The sequence below is a fragment of the Rhagoletis zephyria genome, unplaced genomic scaffold (assembly GCF_001687245.7).
Source record: "Rhagoletis zephyria isolate East Lansing unplaced genomic scaffold, Rhagoletis_zephyria_1.1 Rzeph_scaffold_00501, whole genome shotgun sequence".
Taxonomy (NCBI): domain Eukaryota; kingdom Metazoa; phylum Arthropoda; class Insecta; order Diptera; family Tephritidae; genus Rhagoletis; species Rhagoletis zephyria.
Window position 1 is genome coordinate 215,942 of NW_016157585.1, and position 6,055 is coordinate 221,996.

A 6,055-nucleotide genomic window follows, 5' to 3' on the forward strand; every position below is an offset into this window, starting at 1 on the left:
TTTTACTTTTTAGATTATTCTCACTTTTTGCGTATTCTTTAATTTCCGTTAATTTAAATTCAGTTGAGTTTGACACTTTTCAGGATTTTGCCAGAAAAAATTCTTCTGACTAAATCTGACTACTTCGGACTGATGAGAGTCGCTCTCACTGACTGTTGCTCTCTCATTTTTGCTGTCATTTCCGAGTTAAGGAACGCTTTTTGGACTAAATCTGACTACTTCGGACTTTTTCTGACTATTTCTGGGAGATAAGGAACGCGCATATTGAATCATGCTTTGATACAAGCGCGAGTAATAGCCCGAACACAATGAAAACGACGAGCTACAGACCACAGCTGTGAAATTATTTTAACACGTACTCTTATGTAGATAATTATTTAAGCGACGAACGGGCTACGCGACGGCTGTAGTTGTGCCTAGATCTATTTTTCCGGGGACAGATAAGGTTCTTCCTCTTCTTTTATGTCAAGCTCATACAAATCCATAATGTCGCTGCCACTTTCAAAAAAATCATGGCGTTATCGACAAGGCGTTTAGATAATGAAGATCACAAATTGGAAGCTGTGGCCCGTAGCTCATCGTGTTCAATGTGTTCGGAACTTAACGCCCGTGCTTGCTACAATGAAAGCTTAGCAGCGAATACTTTTGGTAACTAAATTAACATACCAGCGGCAGATAAATCAAAATTTATTATCAACAGTTGCATTACAAACAATATTTCTTGCCCGCATTTGATAAAGAAGGAAAATTAAGTCAGAGTTGAAAAGTTGAGAGTTGGCCATCTTTGCGCGTTGTGTTGGTGTTGACGTTGCCCAACTTTGGTTATGTCAAGACCTTCATATAAATGCATGTATTGATAGGGCCCTGTCACACGGTCAGTATTTATTGACGTGATCCAAGTATCGCGATATTTATTGACGGTGTAGCATGCAATATTGATGGATCGTGATCCATATCGCAAAACTTCTAATAATTTTGAAATCTGGATCGCGGATCGCAATACCGTCAATAAATATTGAACGTTTGGCATTTTCAAAACGCGATCCATACATTTCGTCAGTACATCTTTTACTCTCATAATGCGAACATCGCCTTTTCCTTCGCTCTCGCGGCTTAAAATCTTTCAAAACAAATTTTAATTAACATTGGAAATTTTAAAATAATTGTGGAATGCATTCTCTGTAAATTATACGTACAAAATAAAAATAATTTCTTGCGTCATAATAAGCTTTCAGCTCAAAAATTATGCAAATACTGATAAATATTGAACATGTAGCATTCGTGCGCGATCCAAATATCGTGTGACAGAGCCCACAGTCAGCTGTCGAAGCGACGCCAAACTAGGAATTTAAAAAAACATCGATGTATCGAGCAACATCGATAGTCATGGCTTCAAACATCGATGTTCGTCGACGCGACATCGATATTTTCGATGCATCGATGTTTTTCGGCATCCCTAGAAACAACCCTGCGTTCAAAAGTGGTGAATAATTGGCTGCTGCTGTTTTTCTGTGAAAATAGTTATTTATTAAAATATTTATAGAGAACAATAAAACCTATCAGAGCAACCTAAAATAAAAATAAAAATAGTGCATCGCTAAAAACTCCCAACTAGTGTAAGTTTCTTTTTTCCTATTCAACCGCTTAGCTTATCATTCATTTATTGAAGTTGCTGCATGAAATGGTGGAACGATTTTTTTTTTTATTAGTGTTCGAATATGTTATTTGTTGCGCTTGTAGATCAGCTATAATCCGATGCACTTGCAATTCACTTGATAAAACTTAAACCATCTCACCTTTCATATTTTGTTTGAAAGCTTAATCGAATGTGAAAATAAAGTTTTGAAAGATATTGGGTTATGAAAGGACCTTCATTGGATGCCATATGTTTCTTGGTCAAAAATATATTTATACCAAAGGGACTTCCGCAACAGTTATAGAATAGTGACGATCACCCTTTCTTGTTTCGGCAGTCTTTGTATTGCATTAAATATTTATTTGAATTTCTTCATTTCTTTGCAGGAAAGCTAACTACCCCTAATTACAGGTGGATTACAAAATTGGTTGAAGCCTTCAACTTGAATGTTTGTATGTTCATGCATTATTCCATTTTTTCGATACATCTATACAAATTCTCTTCTATTACCAGATTTACATCGATAAAATCTAAAAAAAGATATTCGTCGTAAGTACCCAAACGCTGATATTTAATACATTTGTGAAATATGTACATATGTAGGTATTAACTGAACTCTTTAAAACGGTTCTGAGCTCTTGATATCCAACCGACTAAACAGAGCACAGTTCAAACTTTGTAAAAAAACACACAGGGCCCCTAGAAACGTCTACAGACTCCTCGAGAACCATTGGGAAAATGGTCTAAAATTTGCAATTTGACATTTGAAATATAAACTTGTTAAACAGTGTTTTTGTGTAGAATACCTTTCGGATTTGGCGGCCTTCGGCGGCGCTTAGAAAAAATTACCCTCATCAGTCCAACTCCGGCTACGCTGACCACAGTATTTTAGCCCAGAAATTCTTTTTGTGTAGGCGGCCTTTGGCCGCGCTTAGGGGTTATAACCCTTACTGCGTATAATTCTCATGTCTGTGTTGTCAAAGGTGTACAACATTTCGACTGCTGAGTGGACCCATCGATCTATCTCAGCAGCCAGTCCAAAAACGCCCTATATCAAACAATTTTTCAAGAACCCCCTATTTTATAATTTTATTGAAAAACACTATTTCAGAATTTGATTGAAGAACAACCTATCTCAGAATTCGGTTCACTTCAAAATGTGCTGATATATGGCGTTTTTGAATCGGCAGCTGAGATAGGGCGTTTTTGAACCGCATTCTGAGATAGGGTGTTCTTCAATCAAATTCCGAAGTACGACGTTTTTGAAATGTTTTTTTAAGATTGGACGTTTTTGAATTGGCTGCCGAGATAGGTGATCTTGCACTTAACAGTCGATTTCTTGTGCATATAACTCCGTCTGCGGCATCCATTAGTATTTTGCGTAGAACTCACTCCGAAATTCACAAAAAAGTGTATATTTCAGACCGAATATATTAATAAATTAGGCACTGAAAATTACAAAACAAGGCTTAAAAATAAAGTTTAGAAGTTTCAAGTTCACTGGGATTTGAACCAGCGATTCCATCTTAAAAATCCATAAATACTTGTAATTAATAAGCAGCTTGAATTTTAACAAATAATCTTTTGAAAAAGTAGATATTTATCATGAATATTTATAACTTATTGATCAAAATACATTTTCATATGAAGCTCATTATTCCAGTTTAATCTACTAAAAATAAAACAACAGAAACAAGAAAATAAATATTTCATACAAAGTATTTAGCATAAAGATAAAATATGATTAATAACTAATTCAACATACTATTTAAAAGTAGTTGAAATTAAATTTAGTTGAAGAAAAAGCGATAGCGAAAAAGCTTGAGGGCGAATTAAATTCGTTTAGCATAATTATATCTGACAAAGTCCAAAGAAAAAATATCATGATTCCAAAGGCTTCGTGGTGGGATATTAAATGTAATCCATAAGCATACATATAATAGAAACGCTGTAAAAGTGTGTAATGTAGGCTCGAGCGAGGCGGCATGCAGGCATGCTTGCATTCCAAGCTAGCTCGTCGTCGGGGTGGGTCATTTCCGCCTGCCTTGCTGTCAACTACATTAGCAATGGCGCCCAACGTGGGGCTCGAACCCACGACCCTGAGATTAAGAGTCTCATGCTCTACCGACTGAGCTAGCCGGGCTGCAAGCATGCCTGCATGCCGCCTCGCCTGGCTCGACCATGTTGCTACATTACAATGCTCTACCGACTGAGCTAGCCGGGCGTGTTAGGGTCAAGGAGGTATCATTGTTTTCGGTCACCGTAGGCGATTTGTGCCCGATTGGCAAATAGGGGGGAGTGCCCGCCTCATCTTCAGGGTGCCTCTTAAGGACCTAGCGTTCTTATGAGTGGGAACTGAAGATGAGACAATGGCCAGTTGATATTTATTTATTTTTATTTTTTTTTGTTTTTGTGAGATATACCCTTCAAGCTGCCGTGTGTGCGGTCCAGCACCGCNTTTGTGAGATATACCATTCAAGCTGCCGTGTGTGCGGTCCAGCACCGCATATACGTGAGGCTTATGGAAGTTTCGCTCAGGGGGTAGTTTAAAATAGGGGTTTTGGTGGAAAATGTGGCAGCCGCGCTTGGAGCCAGAACTTCAATCGTTGAAGTGCCACACTTGTTAACATAAAGAGGGGGATTAGTTGAGTTTGACTTTTGGACAGTGGACACACGGACCAACACTCCCACAATGACCTCGCCAAGGCAACACCAACACACACCAAAGCAAAACTATATAGATATATATACACCTATCTAACACAAAAAAAAAGGAAGAGATTTTATAAAAATTTTTAAATACAAAAATAAAAATAAATAATTCGAAAGTTTCGGCCCAAAAAAACGAACAAAGCCTGAATTTATTTGAATTTTTAATATTTCCTACTTTAGTTAAACACTTAAAGTTATATATTTTTATTTATAATTTTAGTCATCTATCCTTAATATTATTTTATTACTTTTCAATTTTCAATATTATTTTTATATTTTACATTTATCATTTTTACCTGAAATACATTTCTTTTTCGCATTTTTATATACTACATTTGCATACAAATCCCACATCGAAGTTGAGTTGAATTTTAGTTTTTTTTTGCAATCCCTTTATATTGTTAAGATTACTTTTTTGAAGTTTGAAGTTTTTTTTTTAAACCCTTGAAGTTTTTTTATCGAGTTTTTGGTGTTATTGTGTTTGCGACACCGATTCGAGTCNATTGTTAAGATTACTTTTTTGAAGTTTGAAGTTTTTTTTGAAACCCTTGAAGTTTTTTTATCGAGTTTTTGGTGATATTGTGTTTGCGTCACCGATTCGAGTATTTCGTGGAAGAAACTGAATTGGTTTGATAGCTAGGGTTATTTGAGTGAATGGACGAGCGTGAGAGTGAAGAAATAGTGCCAGGAGGATTAAGACTGCTGAACTCGAACCGTAGAGTCACACGAAGCGTAGCGAGAGCTTTAGAGAACCAGGTCGTTGCGTCTCTCTTCACCCAAATAGACACAGGCATTTCATATCCGGTGGACTTCGTGCCCACCGATTATTTTAACAGGTGCACGGCTAGGGTGTTTGCAACATTAAGACACGAGGAAAATTCGCTTTCTTCGGTCAGAATAACTAACGAGGTAGCCATTAACACGTCAAACAATACCCTTAGTTTCTCTCGAAAACTAGACGAGATTTTAGAAATGTCAGAGCAGGACGAGCTGAATATGCCACCTAGTGACGCTGCCGCGGGTAGTTCGAAGTCCGCAGGTGGAGGACCTAGGTCGTCTGAAGTCAATACTGAGCAGCTGAGCCGAATGATGGCTATGATGGCGCAAAACAGTGATATGTTAGCTCAATGTATGACTGAGGTCCACCACATGCGAGGCAACATGTCGAACATAAACGAACGTTTAGCTGGTGTGGAAGCTTCGACACACGCACAACCAACCAGAGCAGGCATGGCGTCAACACCAGAAAATCGAAGCGAGAGGCCAATAGACGTATAACGGAGCCGAGATGAGGGCAGAGCTAGTGGACAAAGTAGTTCGAGTGCGCTTAATGAGTCCAGAAATCTTAAGAAAATTGACCTAGATAAGTGGCATGTCAAGTTTGACGGATCTGCCAAGGGAATTACAGTCGAAAGTTTCATTTTTCGAATCGAAAAGTTGCGTGAACAATACGGTATTTCGCACTACCAATTGTTCACTTGTTTTCATTGTCTGGTTACCGGTAATGCCTTGAAGTGGTATTGGCAGATTCTTGAAGACAATGCAGATGACCCGAGCTTCGGCTATTTTGAACTTAAGTCTGAACTGGTAAACCACTTCAAGACGGCTGAATCAGACTATGAGATAATTAGGGAAATCATGGAAAGGAAGCAACAGGTTCAGGAGTCTTTCGAGGATTTCTACGGAGATGTTCACAGTCTGACATTC

The 6,055-nt window shown here is 38.0% G+C and overlaps 1 protein-coding gene and 1 non-coding gene across 3 annotated transcripts in view; one reads left to right on the forward strand and one right to left on the reverse strand.

The window, feature by feature from the left end:
• Nucleotides 1-1,430: 1,430 nt before the first annotated feature.
• LOC108359987 (zinc finger protein 830-like) overlaps nt 1,431-6,055 on the forward strand; it is a 17,610-nt gene continuing 12,985 nt past the window's right edge. For both annotated transcript variants that reach the window (XM_017612107.1, XM_017612108.1), the window contains exons 1-3: nt 1,431-1,616; nt 2,023-2,088; nt 2,150-2,185. The gene's annotated coding sequence lies outside the window, so the exon portion shown is untranslated. The remainder of the gene's footprint in view (nt 1,617-2,022; nt 2,089-2,149; nt 2,186-6,055) is intronic.
• On the reverse strand, nt 3,707-3,779 carry TRNAK-CUU (transfer RNA lysine (anticodon CUU)). The gene has a single exon. It is a non-coding gene; the product is annotated as a tRNA-Lys (tRNA).